We start from the raw sequence: 19,302 nt of genomic DNA, 5'->3' as shown, positions 1-19,302 counted from the left end.
TTTAAATGAACAATCTGATTCCCTTCCATTACCAAAATTATTGTATGTATTGTTTCATTCATTTATTTAGTTAACATCTAAACAGATCATTCTGAATCAACAATTTCACGCCACAATACTCGGTTCGTGGCCGCATCTCTCCATCCTCGGTTCTGACCCACGCTCGCCAAATCGATTAGCACTTGATCCGCCCACCTTGCCCACTGCGCTCCACGCCTTCTTGTACCAACCGGATCCGTAACGAACACCATCTTTGCATTTTTGCAACATGGCCTGCCCATCGTATCCATCCAGCTTTGACCACCTTTTGGATACTGGGTTCGCCGTAGAGTTGGGCAAGCTCGTGGTTCATGCTTCGTCGTTACGCACCGTTTTCCAGTACACCGCCAAAGATCGCCCTAAGCACCCGACGTTCGAAGACTGCAAGTGCTTGCAAGTCCTCCTCGAGCATCGTCCACGTTTCATGCCCATAGAGGACTACCGGCCTTATGAGCGTTTGTACATGGCACATTTGGTGCGGTTGTGAGAGTATTGTTTGTTCCTTCGACCTGGTTGCTTGCTCTTGCGGGGGCGAGCGACAAGGGCGGGATCAAACATGTCGCGCGTCGTTAGCGTACCACGGTGGAATAGTATCGCGGATCGCGTTAGTAGTGTTTGATCCTTTGATCGCTCGAAAATTCTCACAATCTAATTTGTTGCCTTTCTTGTAGTTATGGCGTATTACCTCTTCCTTCCACTCCTCCGGTAGTTTTTCTGTTTCACAGATTGTGCCTATCAGCCGGTGGAATTATATGGCCAGCCTCTCCGGTCCGATCTTTATGAGTTCAGCTCCGATACCATGCTTACCAGCAGCTTTATTGCTCTTGAGCTGGTGAATGGCATTCTTAACCTCCTTCAAAATGGGTGCTGGTTGGTTTGCATCGCCCGCAGTACTGACGAAAGCATTTCATCCGTTGTCTCGACCTTCGTTGCCTGTGCTCTCAGTGCCATTCAGGTGTTTGTCGAAGCACTGCTTCCATCTATCGATCACCTTACACTCGTCTGTCAAGATGCTCCCATCCTTATCCCTGCACATCTCGGCTTGCGGCACGAAGGCGTTTTTGTTTCTTCTGAAGAAGGCTGCTGTTGCCGTTTCCGATTATAACGTTTCACGTTCTATCGGGTCCCTTGTTGCAGCATAGGGGTAGGAGTTGCTGGGTAGGAGGCTAAGGACCACACAGAGGGGTCTATTTTATTCCTTCAGGTTCGCGAGGTACAAATGGCACGCCATGCCCAGCTTTTACCAACCAACGCTTTAAATTAATAAATGTAGAAGTGCTCATTAGAACACTTAGCTGAGCAGCAGTTTTTGTCCAGAAAATGCCAGAAAAAAAGAATAAAAAAGGGGGCCACATCACATATTTACTTGTAGTCTGCGACGAAGAAATTCCAAATTGTAATTCAAAATATGAATCGTCTCTGAGGATCTTATCCTGCTTTTCCTATACAATTTGTCACATCGTCTTCTTAGTTGGCCTTAGATTGGTCGAATAAAAATGAACTCTACCGTGTTCAGGACCCATCTTCCAGAAATTGCTCCATCGCACAAGAAGTTTTTTTTTTCGCACGGACAGCAACGCCTTCATGAATATTTCCGAAAAACAATAACAATAATCATAAATCTAATTTATCGTTGCTATTTTCACGCTTTCGTGCATTTTCCCTCATCTCCAGTGAGGAGCATTCTCCCTCCCATTGTAAAGAAATAAAAGCGAAAAATTAAACCCTTTTCACGATCAGCTTCAAAGGCGGATGGGACATTCTCTCGTCCCTCCATTTTCTCCTATAAATTACAATCCAAAGCGAACACCTTCAACAAAGTGGGACAATATTCAGTACGAATAAGGTAAAACACTTATATTACAGGAAAATGTTGTTTGAATGATAGAACTGATGCAACAATTGCTATGATATCTATAAATTGAATGTACTGAAACTTAATCCATTATATCTAAATTAACAAAAAGTTGCACCTAATCACATCCGCCTTGCACGGCACGACGGAAATGAATGCACAAAAAGCAACTGCAATAAAAGTAGAAGTTTTTAATGGTTTTCACCATTCCACGAGAAAGGGCTACATTAAAAGCTGCTTTAATTAAAAGTAATAGTCCCGTGACCGGGGACAGTGCAAAGTAGGGAACGGATAGCGAAAAAAAGTCCGAACCACAATCCATGGCCGCTGACAGTGTTTTGGATTCAGATCAACTTTTCATATACGTGTTAATAAAACTTTATCCTTGCGGTTCTAGCAAAAAAGTTCCCCGGAATTGTGAGCTGGTGATTGCCGGCAAAGTTGACGTACCATGTCGACACAGTTACGGCTCACACACAGTAATGGATCACTTGGGCGCTTGAAACCAAACTTCTTTTCCAAAAGCTACACGTTGATGTAAAATATATTTTGCCCACAGTGCGTAATATTTCTAAATTGGACCCTGGCTCCAGAACCTTTTGGAAATTATATAAAATTAATAAAAAAACCTAAGGAGCCAATACCGAGTCGGAAAACAAACAATTGAGAATCAAGTTACTCAGGACTTCTAAATATTCTCAATCAAGAGAACGTTTTCGAAAATTCCTGAGAGACTGATTTGGAAGAAGTGAGAATTATTATTAAAAAAATCGAAGATATGAAAGCTCCTGGCGATGATAGAATTTTCTACATCCTCATCAAGAAACTTCCAAAAAGTAGCTTATCATTCTTAGTTGATATATTTAGCAAATGTTTTCAGTTGGAATATTTTCCTGACAAATGGAAAAATGCTAAGGTTGTAGGGTAAAGATTTAATCTTCGCCACCCAAGAAATTTGCACTAATTTTCGCCCCTTCATACAAAAAAGATTAATACATCTACTCTACCAATTTTAAAACCACATAAAAATCCTTTAGAAGCTTCTAGCTATCGTCCTATCTGTTCCTTCTCTCAATCAGTAAACTTTTTGAAAAGGTCATTTTGAACAGAATGATGGTTCACTTCAACGAAAAATCATTTTGCCAATTAACAGTTCGGTTTCCGACATGGACATTTGACCACTCATCAACTTTTACGTGTAACAAATTTGATTCGTTCCAACAAATCTGAAGTCTATTCTACTGGTCTTGCTCTTCTAGACATAGAAAAAGCATTCGACAGTGTTTGGCATAAAGGCTTGATCGTAAACTCCAAGTCTTAAGGACTTCCTGTAAGAGCTGGTGTTCCTCAAGCCAGCATTTTGAGGTCAATATTCATTGGCGTAGGAACAGGGGGGCCAGGGGGGCCTGGCCCCCTCCAGAATCATTCAGCCCCCCCCCCCCCCAGAATTTTCGGTGATAATAACAAAAAAAAAATACAATTAAATATGAAACAAAATTTTCTGAATCATGTTATTGACAAAAATCTCTTCAGTAGTTACGTTATTTTATGTTGTAAAAATATAGTGAGAAAACCTCGCTTGTCTTCCACAGCATCAACGTGGCGGTTCTGACTTCGGTGAATCGCGCGACAACCGAAAGCTTTACCGTCCGCTGTCGATCGATTGATTGCTGTTAGAACTAGCTTCTTGTTGTATGCGATAAGCGCAATTTTCCGACATCTCCGTTGCAAAACATACCGTGGTACAAACAAGCGTCAAAATAAAGCAGCATTAAGCAGCATATTCACTGCATTCAGATTTCTCATGTTTTGAAATAGTGATGATTTTTCTTATGAGAATTCAATTAAGAAATCCATGCATTAACTTCAACTCGTATAATGTTTCAAAAAAACTTAATGTTACTTAATCATTCAAAAGTTCAATTTTCTCTCGCAATTCCTCCAAAAAATAATTGATTCTGCCAAATCTAACGCAGAGTTATTTTTCTGACAATTCTATTATAAATTCTTCTATGAATTTTTGTTGAATAGTATTCTCAAACATTTATTTACAAATTTTCCCGCGAACCCAAGTAAGCAAATTGCACTTTAATTCGCCCTGCATGCTAATATAGTGCTATAATACAGCTGACAATAGCCTTATAAGGCCAAAAAGGCGAATTATAGGGCTAATGGTTGGGGATGGGAAATTAAGTCCTTAAGAAATATTTCCAAAATACTATTTCGTCAAAAATTCTTTCATGTCTCTTGCCTTCCAACCTTCAGAGAACATTTGTTGAAACCCCCCTGGAAAACTTTTGCTTCCGAAATTAGCATATCGGTAAAGGAACCTGTAGAGACTAATTCTGTAGCAATAATTTTATCAATTATTGGAAAAATCCATATCCTTGATTTGAATTTTTGTCTTATACGAGGGCGGAATTCATAGAGGCTATCTGACAGAATTTTAGAAAACCAGAAATCAAGATAGGATAGATTTCAAGAATAATTTCTAAATAAAATTCTGATGGACCTTCTTGAGAAATTTGTTGCATTTGTAAATTCATTAGAGATGTTTTAACAATCCTGTAATTTACCCGTATAGAAAAGATAATAAATTATCTTTTATTGTACCATTGCCCATATATTGTTCTGCCTGCTTCAACATTTTGTTGCTTCTCCTCCCTTCGCATGACGCTTTGAGGAACTTTGTACAATAATCTTTCCATACTTCAGATAGCAACATTTTAAAGAATATAAAAAATGTAGGAGTTTAGAAAAATTGCAGAAATTTCTCAACAAATTTTCAAAGTAATGCAAAAGTTTCCCCTAACATTTAAATGCATTTAAATCTCACATTACGAATTTTACCGCAATGCATCTTAGACCATACTTTCTCAATATGTGGGTTGCGATGTGAGCTGATGTCTGGTGGGTCACGAAAAATATTCTAAGTTTGCATTTATTTTCTACGTTTTCAAAATTCTACCAACCTGCTTGAGATCAAGTATCATTGTATCATTTTTGGCTTCAATGATTGGTTATCTTGAATCGGTAATTTTAAATTTACTTGAGAGTATCTAAATTTGAAATATCCGTATGATAATTTTCAGAAAATATGACCATGAAAAATGGTCAACAATGAACTGACATCTGGCAGAGTAATTTTTTCGAAACAAACTGCACATATCATATTTAAAATGCATTGTGACAATGTGTAGGATTATTTCAAAGAATTTAACGATTGGAGTTCAGTGATTTTTTTTCACTGACTATCACTTTTGTGGCTAAATTTCAAACTCAGCTAAATTAACCTTACCTTTTTTTTAACAAAAAAAAAGTCTCAGTGTGTCAATTTGTTACTAAAGTTGTGGATGACGTTAATAATTCTTTGTTTTTCAGTTCAGAATGCAATACATTTTTACGTTTCAAACGTGGTAAAGGTTTCCTGTTTATATCGGAAAGATTTTTCTCTAAAGTTCATTCATCCTCAATACAAGAAATGGTCACTCTGATGTTGAACGATGATATTTTGACGTTTATTTAATTGTATGGAAATAAAAATGTGTACCGCACAACACTGTCAACAAGTTTCAGAAATTCTTCGATTTGAATCTTGAATTTTACGACAGGAATTGAGTAAATTTATCCGAATTACATTAAGGCTGCAATTATTCAAAAAAAAAAAAAATACCAACAAAAATCTTTTGAACCCATAAAAAATATTGAAATGTTCCTGGAGTAGTTTTAGAACCAAAAAATGGAGAATGGATGAATACTTAAATAGTTTTTTATTGGAGAATCTTGAGATTAGCATTAGCCAAAAAAATTGAGTTATTGCTTATTTCTAGAACCTTTAAGAATACTTGATGGAACTTTTAGAGAATTTTTTTAAAAAGTTCAAGAATTGCAAAATCTTGGTAAATCTGGTGGAAATTTTGTTTTCGAAAAATCCCAAAATAATCGTTAGTGCTGTTCAAAGAAAAAAATATCTGGAAAATTCTTAGATGAATCTCTGGTATTTTTTGTTAAGATCCTTACAATAATATTCTAACAATATTATAATTCTCTAAGAAATCCATGAACGGATTACTGGAGAAGTGTTTGAGTATTTTCTCGGAAAAGTTTTTGAAAGAACAGTTGAACGTATTCCTCTAGGAACTTTATAGAAATGTTAGAATTCTTCAAACATGTCTCAGTTAGGAATTTTTGGAAAAATAAAAATAATAGAGTTTTGAAGGAATGCGAGATGTTGCTCCTAGATTTTTGATAAATCTTAAAAATAATTACCTGAGAAAAACTCTAGATAGGTCTGCGGAGAACTTCTCTGAGAAATCATGAATAACATATTACCAATTGAATTCTTTTTAATTGCTCATTAAATGCTTGTGGAATATTACGAGGAATCCTTGCAGTAACACCAGGAAGAGTCATTATTTTTTTTTTGCAGGAAGTTTTTGTTGTTGTTTTTGTTTTTGTTTGCGATTTTTCCAACAATCCTATAGAGAAACTTTAGAAATAATTTGAAAAGCAAAGTATGAAATACTGTTGGCGTACTCTCTGAATAGTTCGTAGAATGAATCCTTGCTTGGTGATGTTGAAGACAATTTTGGTGAGGCTCCTAGAATTTTTGTAATTTCTGAAAATCCTAAACAAATTATTAATCTTGCTGTGGTTTTGATCACCGTTCTCTTAATCTTTTCTACTTCATTGGTATTTTTCGGTGACGGGTAATGATTTCTGATATAGAAATTTTACGTTTCAACCTACTTTATTTCGGTCATCTTCAGAAAACTGTTGCACAAATATAGAATAAAACAAAATAATTCACAATTAACATAATTTCTCCACATACAATCAATAAAGAATTTACTAAGAAAACACTTACAATTCCGCCGACGGTTCGTCCGTCTCGGCGGTATACTTAATTCTAATTTTCTACGTCGTTTCTCTATGTTCTCGTTCCTGTCGTCGTTGTTCTGTTCGTCGTTGTTCGTCTTTAAGTTTGTTTATCAAGTTGTTGTATGTGTTTGAGAACCCGTCTACGTCACGTTGTAAGTTTACTGTTGTCTCTCTGTTTATCTTAATGTGAATTATTTCTGCTGCTTATCGGCTTGCGTCATGGTTGATCCTCTCTAAGATTCGTGTTCGAGAAAAGTCAAATTGATGTCCGTTTTCTATCGCGTGTTGCGTGAGTCCCGTGGCTGAAGCGTTGGTGCGTATGGAGTTTCTGTGTTGCGCAATGCGCTTGTCTAGTGTTTGTGATGTTTGTCCTATGTATTCTTTTCTTTCGCAAGCTCCACAAGGGATGCTGTATACCACGTTAGTTTGTTTCATTGGTGGTATAGCATCCTTAAGTTTGGTGAAAACGGTTGTTTTCACCTTATCGCACGGTTTGAAGGAAGCAGTGATGTTGTGTTTTTTCAAAACTTTGCTCACCTTCTCGCTTAAACTAGGGATGTATGAGATAGACCGAAAGAGGTGCACTTTGCGAAAAAGGAACACGTGATTATTGAGCTGAAATCGAATTCAGGTTAACTTCTGCGTGCATGAGTCCTCTCATGGCGTAGTGGTAACGCGCCCCAACTAAAGATCGGGGAGTCGTGAGTTCGATTCTCACTGAGAAGACGTGTAACTTTTTCGCAAATCTTCACTTCAATTTGTCCATCTAATCCAATTGCAAATTATATGTAATGTTTAGCTTTTCGGTAGTTGTTAAACTTCCACTCGGCTGGTTAGCCGCAAACCACGATTCATAATTAAAAACAAGTACTTTTCAAGTTAGTTTTGTTAGCGATTTCTGCAGAGTTTATCCAGACTACCGTTTTGATTCATATTACGGACACTTAAGGCTTCAGTGAAGTATAACTAATAAAATAGCATGTAAAATAAATCACTCCGTATGATTTCTCCGCGTTATCGAACCTTCAAACCCCTTAACTTTCGAATGGTGAGTGAAGATTTTGATTCAGAAACATGAATAATTTTAAATAAATAGAAATGTGTGGAATTTACATGATTCTTATTCCGGACGCTTCCTTACTTTTGCCTCATATTCAGGACACTTCGATTCGAATTTCGGACAGGTCAAACAAATCATAGATAGAAAAATCAAATCATCAAATGAAATTGTTAAACCATTAGAGAGACGCTTAAGGAAGTTGGGCATTATACATTTTCATAGATATCTATGGAAAATGCTTGTTAAAACGAGCCTTGAAAGTGAGAACCTTTGAACGGCAAAAATTGAAACATTTCGTGTGAAAAGTTTCCCATACAAAGTAGAGTGTCCGGAATGTGAAGCTGTCCGTAATATGAATCAAAACGGTATAATCACACATGTAGCTAAATAATAGCAAACAAATTCATGAATATCTCTTCTCCGAACCGTCGGATTGATTTTCTCTTCTCAGCAACTTCCTTTATGGTTTAAAGCAGGGGTTTTCAGCCTTTTCGGCTCGCGGTGCACTTTTTGAAATTAAATTGTTCCTCGACGCACCTGTTCTTCATCATCATTTTGAAATCTGGATATTTGTACGCGCTTGACCCAATAAATCCTATTGAAATTATGTTGGTCAATATATCATTATATTGATACAGTCGAAGCGCGTTATAACGACATCGCAAGGGACCGTCGCAATAGAGAAAAGTCGTTATAGAGAATAGTTATGACATCGAAATAGTTTTCATGGGACCGAAAAATGTCGCTATAGAGAGCTTTTGTTGTTATAAAAGTTGTCGTTATAACGAGCTTCGACTGTATTAGTTTCAAATATAAATTGCGGTTAAAGGGTGGAAGTGACAAAAACATGCATTAGAAAAAAAAACGAGTTTGAAGTTTTTTTCAGCAATTTTTGTACCGATACAATTTGTATTGGAACCAAATAAAAAAGCAAGCAAAACTTCTACAAATTGTTCATCAACATTCTATTCGAGAGCTAGGAAGCAGTAAAACTTTTCAGTATTTTTAACTCGAAACCGACCAATATGTAACATACACCACTTAGCCTTTTTTTTCTTTCCAATTCTTATCTAAAAATATTTGATTTATTTGATTGAGCAAACTTTTTTATTTCAAGGTTAAACTATGACAATTAAGTATCTAAATTTTTCGTCAAATATTTGAAAAGTTATGGCTTAAAAACGGCAGAATTGATTTTGTTAGGGAATTTTCGACTTTTGTTGTTAGATCGAAAAACTGAGCGACTTTCTGTAGCGAATGTGTTGGACACAAGTTCAGCACTCTTGAAAATATTCATAATATTGATTAAACTCGTGAGATATTTCAAATTTTGTATCACGTTGCCAATGTTCCGATTTTTATCGAAATTGTATGTATTTTAGATTGTCTTAGAGGATAAGCATCCCATCAAAACTTTCACACCCTGAAATTTTCAATATATTCTATCGAGGGAAATTCGATTTTTCCATAGTAAATTCAACTTCATTTTTCAGCTAAAGCTATTTATTTATTTATCAGTTTAATTATGACACTTTATCACCAGCGTGGCCTTCGTGTCAGAGCTAAAACTGTCACATACAAAATGTATCGGACAATTTTCACCGACAAAATATTTTTGAAATTCCAATTACATGTTTTCCCGAATGCTGAACATTTTTGTAATATATCCGAGGTACATAAAACTTCACCAATGATCGAGATTTTGAAACCCTGTGTATAAGAATCGTAAAATTGCAGTTCATCATTCAACATAACGTCTAAAACATCTTATAACGCAGATGAATTGAAACCACCTCTAAATTGTTTTATCTACAGAACAACACAGTGAGCTTAAATGAAAATTCTATTGATAAACCCTAACCAACGATTTACTTATCGAACAAATTTTTATCGTGATCAGTTGTTTTGTTCTTTAAATTTATACTCTTGAAAATCTGGAATATGGCTTAGTTTAATATGATGAAAAAATGTAGCAATTAAAGCAAAAAGATGAGATATTTCAAGTCATTGGTATAAAATTTCAAAACTGTCGCGGAACCCCTGCCAAGGCTTCACGGAGCACCAAGTGCTCCGCGGAGCATGATATGAAAACCGTAAATTTTAAGAATGAGTTCCTGATATGGAATGATAGGCTTGTACTTATATTAAAGTACTAACGTGTGCTGAATACTTTCCAAAATTTCTCCATAGTAATTTCCATATAAACCTACATTTGGGCCACCATCAAATCTCCACCGAAAAACAGAAGCTTTTTTGGAACCCTATTTTATGTTTTCCTTGCTTACAATGCCAATTCTTCTGTTCTTCACCATAAAATGTGATGAATTATTAACTCATATCAAACTGCCAAAATTTCGATTATTATCAAAGTTGTATGTAACCTCAAATTGTTTGCGATAAATTCAAAAATAGTCAATATTGCAGCTAAAACCTTACCATACAAAATGTATGGAAAAACTTTCGCCAAAAAAATATTTCTGAGTGTCTTTTTTTTATTTGTTTTATTGATTTTAATAGTTTAGATTTAACCCTCATTGATCCATAACTGTGGGGTGATGGTAGTTCAGCTGCTATCATTCCATCAGTCAGTATGCTTGTCAGTCAGCGGATTTTTCGCACTTGTTCCGGTGCGATTTTTTTATATATTTTCATCCACCAGTTCACACACGAATGAGCAGGGAAGGGTGGTGGGCGAAATAGTTCCTAGTTGGACTCATCAAACCAAGCTTAGCCATTGGAGGTCAAGCGCGAGTTCTCTTTTCTTCCTTCGCGTCCCATGCTGCCATCAGTAGCGAATAACCGTTCGAATAATAAAACACTCACTCACATATGGCCCACAGTACTGGCCGGTGCTCGACTACCGGAGAAAATTTAATCAAATTATTGAACTTTTTGTATTCAACGCAAATTTGATAGCACTGTGTCAAAATTTGTTAAAACGAAAAATAGAATGATTGCATCATTCTAATATACCACAAACGGCAGATTTTTGTAAAACTAAGCTCAAACATGAAGCTTTGGAGGTAATATGATAGGCGTTACATTAGTTTTTATGTGAGATAACAGAACTTTTACTTCACTGATCACGTCTCAATATATTTTTGCTGAATCCCACATGTTTTTACCAAGTGCATCGTTTTCGCAAATGAAATTTTCACAATTTTTCATTGCGCAAGCTGTCAACCAACTGACATGACCAACTGAGATGTCATCACATGGTGACGAATCATTCGTACTAACCTAATTCGAAGAAAAGTTCACGGACGTTAGCGTGTTCGTTGTTCGTATGACGAGATCACCATAAATACGTAATTTGAAGTTTAACAGCTGCTGACAAAATTTTAATTACTTTTTGTTGATTTCACCCGGTGGAGGTTGACTTATTAAGCAGTATGCTGAGAGCGTCGTTTTACCGCACATATACCCTTTGGAAAATTTATTCTATGATTGTTAAATTTCTGTTGACACGGATAGAACAATGTAGGTTTTGGAAACATTAACAATGTTTGAAAAAGAAAACACTGTTAACTAGCATCAGGTATATGTTGGAATAGTTTTAACTGAAAACATACGTTTGTCGAATCAGTTCATGATTGTGTTTGAAATTGAAAAAGAAGTAACGTGAATGAAGGTTTCAGTGCACGAAGAAAATCATTTACATTTAAAATTTTGGACTGTAATTTAATCCACATACATCCACTCGTGAAGCCAGACAATCAATTATAACGTTTTATCTCAATTTCCGACGTATACCCGCATCTCCCATGGCTTGCCATATTGTACCACCAGGCCCAGTAGACAGATTGCAGACAGGCAAAAAAGATTAATCTGCAGTTTTACTCATCGTGAATCAGTCATGCCAGACAAGGTGGGGAGGTTAACATTCTGGGCAGAAGGGGGGATACGCGCAAGGACACACAAACAATAGGTATATAAAAGCCGGACGTATTGTGGGCTTGGAATTTGGAGCAACACACTTCCCAGCGTAAGCCAATGGCGATGAAAGAGTGCCGAAATGCAAAAACAAAAAATCAAACGCCGAACTGACTCCAACTGTTGGCGGCTGCGAAAAAATGTACCACGATGGCGGCTGGCCGCCAGAAATGACTGGAAAATTTTCAATACATTAAACATACAAAACATAGTTACGGTTTTGTAGAACTCTTTTTTTCCACGAACATTTTCAGATCGTGTTGTTGGCTTTTCGAACCCACTTCAGCGGGCCACCCCGCCGCTTCCGCACTACTGTAAAAGTGAATGAGCTTCAATGCTCGAGTGGCTATAGGTATCAAATATAGGAACAAGAGAGCATCACGGATCGGCTCAGCCTCAGTCAGCCAGTTGTTCAGCGGTGAAGTGGATCCTATCGATAGACGCAAAATGGACGTAGTCAGGATTCCCGTCGAGGGGAGCATTGTTGGTGAACGACCTTCAAAATTATTTCATATAAGGTACCACGGGGCAAGTGGGAACGAAAAAAACGATAGTTCAAACAAATTGTTCAATAAAATTTTCAAATGTCAATATTTTTCAAATCCAACAACACAATCACGTTTTGGCAACATATTTGCTGGAGTGTGCATCAAACTAATCGAATAATTTCGAAATTGTGAAAAACTTGGAAGAAAGTTTTAGAATGAGCCAATGGACGCAGTTACCTCGCTAAGCGGGGCAAGTGGGACACATCCAGTTTCATGTGTCAATCCACATCAGTTAGTCAACCATTACAATAATAGGATTGATAAGTCATAGATTTTTAATTTTAAGTACATATTTGATGTACATAAGGGATCAACCATAAAATACGTTCCGTTTTAGGAAGAAACCCTTTATTTAATAGTATGTCACCTCATATTTAATATTAACTGAAAATTCCTCAATAAAAGCGTGAAGAAGAATTAAACATGTTCAAAATATATCATTTATAAGTTGTTAATTAAAATGTAGCACATAAACAATCAATAATTGACGAAATTATAAATATGTTTTGTTATTATTTAAATGCATGGCAGAAAACCACCTTATGGGATGGAATTGTTTTCCAACACTACTTAATTTGGTAAAACTAACAAATAAAGTTCAAATAACATAGAAAAGTAATCGTTCTCATGATGCATTTCAAATTTCAGCTGTGTGTTTGTTCAATTTTGAAGTCGTATTTCAAAAATAAAAAAAAAACAATTAAAAAATAAAGAATAATAACACTTTTCTTCTCCATCTTATGCAATTACGTAATTTGATGTTGATCTTTTTGATAAAAATCATTTGTTTGAATGTTTAGTGCTACTCTCTAGCAAAATGTATGAAACGTGTACGAAAAGTTTTGATTCTGGTTTTTGTTTTGATAGGTCCCACTTACCCCAGGTACAAATATATTTTGGGGTAAGATAGACCATCGAAAATTTCATATGAAATGAAAACAAAATACTGGTTTATCGTTAGCAGCTTGTAATAATACTAAAAGTTATAGCTTACTGATGGAAATTCGATTTAAAACACATTTAATTTTTGCGAGTCAATGCAAGACGTGAAACGTGTCACAATTTGTCATGCAAGTTGAAAATGGCGCTGAACTGACAACTGTTACATGAACCACATGGTAATAAAAATAACAATTTGTTTAGTACTAAATACATTCCTTGTCATTGTATCTTCAACTTTCTAGAAGAATACCCCCATGAAAAACTTTTCCTAGTTGAGCTATAACGAAACGCCCCACTTACCCCGGATTCTCACTTGCCCCGGGGTACCTTATTTAAGGTCGCACGGGACGTCATCATAATCACCTTATCCACTTCAAGAGGCAAATCCCAAAAACCACTCCATATATCGATGCGAAAATGTATATGTATATACAGTGCTAGTGCACAACCCAATACATTTTCAGCTTCATCGGTTCACTAAAACTCGAGATTTGCTTCCACAAAGTTTTGATGATAATTGTTAGAGTGAGACGAAAGATAGGGAAAATAACACGGTCTCCCGTGTCACCTTAACTCAAAAATTACTTTTTAGGCACCTCTGCATCTTCTTTGAATGATTGCTTTTTTGTATGTAACATGACACTGTGAACCCAGGTTGCCACTCAGAACTAAGAAAAAAATATCATCGTAAAATTTAAAGCCGTATTTGGTTTTCTTTGTTTGAAACAGTGCAAATAGGGAGCATAGCTAAAAATGAGCTCTGAAGCCGTAAAATCTGAGTTCTACAATTTTAATTGACATTATTATATTTGTTTATACAATTAAAAAATTTCAAACGAATAAATTTACAGCAAACTCGTTGGCCGATATCGGCCGCATAAAAGATTGTGAAGCAAACATCATTAAGTGTTTTATATTATACTCCGATCTATAAACAGTAAACAAATGTTGGATATTTTCAGAATTTGTTTAGTGTCAAACAAATGTTTTTATTTCAGTCTAATGACTGTCAAATGTTTGACTCCGTGATTGTTTAAGAGATCTTTAGTTTACTCATGCAGCGTACTTGAATTTATTTCAACTAAGTTTAAATTAAACAGCAAACCGGGAGTTTCAGTAAATTTCTTTTCTAATGTATTGGTTTGGAATTGAGATCAATATTTCTTTTGGATGCTAGAAATTTTAGGGTTGATTGTAATAGCGTAGTAATTTTAGTTTTGATTACATTTTTGAACATTCTCGAGTTACTTTAGACTTTTAGAAACTAGATATGTGTACGAGTATATGACACAACATATTGAAATCTGTTTAGTATTCGCTGCCCATGTTTACAAGCTAGGTAGAATACAAGACGCTTCGATGCTTACTGGCTTTAAAATGGCTTGCTAAATTTTCACCACTCAATAAGATTTCAATCTTTTCGCTCCCTTTGCAACAATCTTTTAGAGGCTCCATTTACCTTTGAGTCGCAAGACCGCTTTAGCGATAACAAACAGCTAAAGCTCCAAATAAACAAAAAAAAAATCATAATATTTTCTGTACATTCATCCTGCACTATGGGCGATTAGGTGGCAAATAATCGAACATTTGACTTGTTCTGATAGATTCTTCTTGCACATCATTTCATAGTAAGCACTTATACTAACTCTTATTAACGATCGAATCCTATGAGCAGAATCTCAATAGAGAAACTTAAAAGTAGATGGAGTACCGGTACACCATCTACTTTTAACTTATATTGTGATATTACTGGAATACTAGAGCAAAATCTTTTGTAGTTTCAATGATACAGTATGCCAAAGTTGAAGTTTTGAAGAAAAACAAAGAATTAAGTGCAAACACAAGGTATACGTTGGATGGAATATAATGCATAACCGATATATTTTATACATATCTTTATACACTGTTCGAAAGTTTACTGGAAAAACTATCTTAGAAAAATAAAATGAAATAAAAATTTGTACTTTAGTTCAGGTAAAAGTGAAGAAAACGCTGAAAAACACATATTCGATTTTTTATCGAAACTTAACACATCTCATACTATTTTGTCCCAAGTTGTCCCAAGCTAAAATGTATTCCCAAGGGTATTTTGAGATGTAAACTAATGGATCGTGATGAATTTAGCTGCACATATTTGCACTTTTCTCAATGATGGCTTATTGACTTTTTTCAATATTTTTGACAATTTTCCTTTAATTTGAGCTAAAAATTATATCAGGGGATAACTAAATACAGTCAACACTCCGTAACTCGATATTGAAGGACCATCGAGTTAGGGAGGAATCAAGTTACAGAACAAAATAACAGTACAAGGGACGATCCAAGGGACCATCGAGTTAGCCATGAAAACCAACTTTTACTAAGGTTCTCTAACTCAATATCGAGATACAGAATATCGAGTAAAGGAGAGTTAACTGTATCTCAAAATGATTCATATCATCATTACTATGTAAGTTTTAATATTTATAATGGTTTTCATAGCGTTAATTGCATAAGCTGCCTATAAGCATCATTAGTAAAAAACGCATTTTTTCGCTATAAGCCTTTTTCAAAAGTTGGTCTCGAAAACTTGTTAATTGAGAACAAAACATCAAATTTGTATCACGAATCGCTTAAATACGACATGAGATGGCAAACATGTTTTTAACCGCCAGTTTATATGGAAACCGCCCATAAAACCCTGTTAACTATATAAAATTTAAGCTTTAAACAAGTATTTTCGAGCTCTCGTTAATTTTTGGAAATTCCCGTTTATTTCATAATTCATTTACTTAAACCTAGTTTTATCGAATGTAATCAATATATAGTTATGGGCAGAATACGGGCTAGATGCTATGTTTTAAAAACTAAATGCCTATTCGCTTAAAACACGTTATTCATTTTATGTAATTGACCTACACTCCCGTGCATAAGTTTGGGTTCACCCCCATAAAAACATGCAAAAGTGTTCAGTCCATATCTCGGTGATTACACGTCCAATTGAAACTCTCTAAGCCGCATTCGAAAGGCAAAGATTTATTCTTACTTCGTATGTATTTTTCCAAAAACATTCTCTGAACTTTGTATACTAAATTTTTACTTAAAGTTGTGACATTTTTCAAAAAACACACCGAAAAATCATATATAATTTTCTCAGCATTGGATCGACCAAAATTTTAAAACAAGGTGTCATTAGAATCGTAATCTTATATTCTTAAAAGAGACCCCACGAAATTTTGGCGGAAAAATCTAGAAAGTATGCAAAATAAATGAAACAGTCAGTCAAGTCATCGTGCAAAAGTTTGGGTTCACCCCTCCACGGTGCTCCAATTACCGTTATTATCAAATAAAATATACCATTCAAACGGCAGTCAGCAGCTGATTCCTGACGTTGTTCTGCACCTCTGGGCCGAATTTGAAAAAAATCCTTAGTCAGAATTTTGAGTTACGCCCTTTTGAAGTTTATAGATAGAAATCACATAAAATATGCCATTTTTACTTGTTTAAACAAAGAGATTATACAAAAAAAAAATAGTTTTGATTTTTTATCTGGTTTTAGATATTGAAAAACACATTTTCCTAAAAAAAATCTAGACCGACATTTGAAAAGGGCCAATGCTTTGTTTAGTTATTATTTATCAACCAATACACGAACAATTATATCTAACAATCTAACGCCCGATAGTGATTTTAGGAAATTGTCCAAAGCATTCAAATATGAATAAATAATTCTTGGACAGGATATGCAGATACGCCCTTTTGAAGTGTATGAAAAGAATATTGCATGGTGAATTCCGTTCCATCTATAATCTATAACTAACCGTTGTTGCATACATAATCATTACACCTTTGCGGTTGTTTTTATTTCATTAAATTTAGCAAGTTGCATAAAATTTACACGTACACATATTGTCTAGATTGACATTATAAAAGGGCCAAAGTATAATTGAAATATATACACATCAATATAGATGAACATCAAAGTTGATCGCAACATTCGAACATAACATATCTGTATCTACATAATTCTATATTCTATTAAATTCTATTTAATTCTTTTCTATTCTAATCTGTTCTATTCTATTCAATTCTACTTTAATTTATTCTATTCTGATCCACCCTACTTGTTCTTATACATATTTTTACAAATGCCAATGTTGTAATCAACAACTGCACGTAAAAGAAATGAACGGTACACTTTCGATGTTTGTTCGACTTTATAGCGCTGGCAGGTCTGTGAAACAGCGCTATGCACAGACTACGATACCAGCTCATTATGTCAACCTAGTCCTCGACCAGTCGCATTGCAGAAGTCTTTTACATGAAACTTGGTGATATGATATTTCGAAGATTTTGTCAGACTCTGCTCTCAACAAACTTGTTCAAATTACCTTTAAAACAAGGATCCAGCTCAAATGAAAAGCATTTAATACAAAATGCTTCAGTTCTTAAAATACATAAAAACTATCATACATAAGTTGAAACCCTTATTTCGACTTACTGTGAAATAATAATTCAAATGTTCATGAGAAGCACGCATTAGGAGTCAGAATCTGTGCATAGCAATTTTTTACAGAGCTGGGAGCGCTAAAAAGCCGTACAAATATCGAAAGTGTACCGTTCAAATCTTTTGCACACAGTTGTTGATTAATACAGTGTCCATTTGTAAAAATATGTATAAGAACAAGTAGGGTGGATCAGAGTAGAATAAATTTAAATAGAGTAAAATTGAATAGAATAGAACAGATTAGAATAGAAAAGAATTAAATAAAATTAAATAAAATACAGATGTCTAATATAGATACGAATAAGTGATATTCGAGTGTTTCGGTCAACATTGATACAGTTATTGTTCAGCAATATTGAAATGTGTATATTTCAATTATACTTTGGTCCTTTTTCAATGTCAGTATAGACAAAATGTGTACGTGTAAATCGTTCAAATATTACGTATCGAGGGGGTTCAGTTTTACGGTTCATACATTTTCCATACAAAAGCTGTAACGTTGGGGATGAAAAGGGGTCTCAAATTGGAAAATTTTGCGTTACATTATATTTGAATCATTCCTTCTATGCAACTTGCTAAATTGAATGAAATAAGAACAATAGCAAAAGTGTAATGATTATGTATGCACATAGCTAACCGTTTATTATAGAAGGAGCAGAATCCACCATATTCCATATTCTTTCCACACATTTCAAAAGGGCGTATCTGCATATCCTGTCCAAGAATTTTTCATACAAATTTGAATGCTTTGGACAATTTCCAAAAATCACTACCAGGCGTTAATTTGGTAGATATCATTTTTCGTGTATTGGCTTATTAGTAATAACTAAACATAGCATTGGCCCTTTTCAAATGTCGGTCGAGAAAAATTTCAGAAAAATATATTTTTTTAAATCAAAAACCATATAAAACATAAAAACTACAAAATTTTATTATAATCTCTTTGTTTAAACAAGGTAAAGTGGCATATTTCGTGTGATTTCTATCGGATAAACTTCAAAAGGGCGTAACTCAAAATTCTGACTAAGGATTTTTTTCAAAATCGGCCCAGACGTGCAGAACAACGTCAGGAATCAACTGCTGACTGCCGTTTGAATGGTATATTTTATTTGATAATAACGGTAATTGGAGCACCGTGCCCTCAGTATGGTGTATCGTGCAAAAGTTTGGGTACCCCTGAACTTACTTAAATCTGTGAAATCTCATACCAATCATGTACGCGCCATTATTTGCGCTCAAAAAAGCTTTACACTATTAAAATCGGTTGAAAAATGGCAGAGATATTGACAAAAATGATGTTTGTGTGGCTCAGGTGAACCCAAACTTTTGCACGATTTGCATCATACTGAGGGGTGAACCCAAACTTTTGCACGATGACTTGACTGACTGTTTCATTGATTTTGAATATTTTCCAGATTTTTCCGCCAAAATTTCGTGGGGTCTCTTCAAAGAATATAAGATTACGATTCTAATGACACTTTGATTTAAAATTTTGGTCGATCCAATGATGAGGAAATTAGATAAGAGTTTCCAGTGTGTTTATTGAAAAATTTAACAA

General features: G+C 35.1%; 1 non-coding gene across 1 annotated transcript; it reads left to right on the top strand.

The window, feature by feature from the left end:
- The first annotated feature begins 7,428 nt into the window (after positions 1–7,428).
- Positions 7,429–7,501, top strand: Trnaf-aaa. Its single transcript has one exon. It is a non-coding gene; the product is annotated as a tRNA-Phe (tRNA).
- The last annotated feature ends 11,801 nt before the right edge of the window (positions 7,502–19,302 follow it).

Source organism: Aedes aegypti, chromosome 2, assembly GCF_002204515.2.
Source record: "Aedes aegypti strain LVP_AGWG chromosome 2, AaegL5.0 Primary Assembly, whole genome shotgun sequence".
NCBI lineage: Eukaryota > Metazoa > Arthropoda > Insecta > Diptera > Culicidae > Aedes > Aedes aegypti.
Note: the sequence above shows the minus strand (reverse complement) of the source record. Positions and strands in the feature narration are given on the sequence as shown.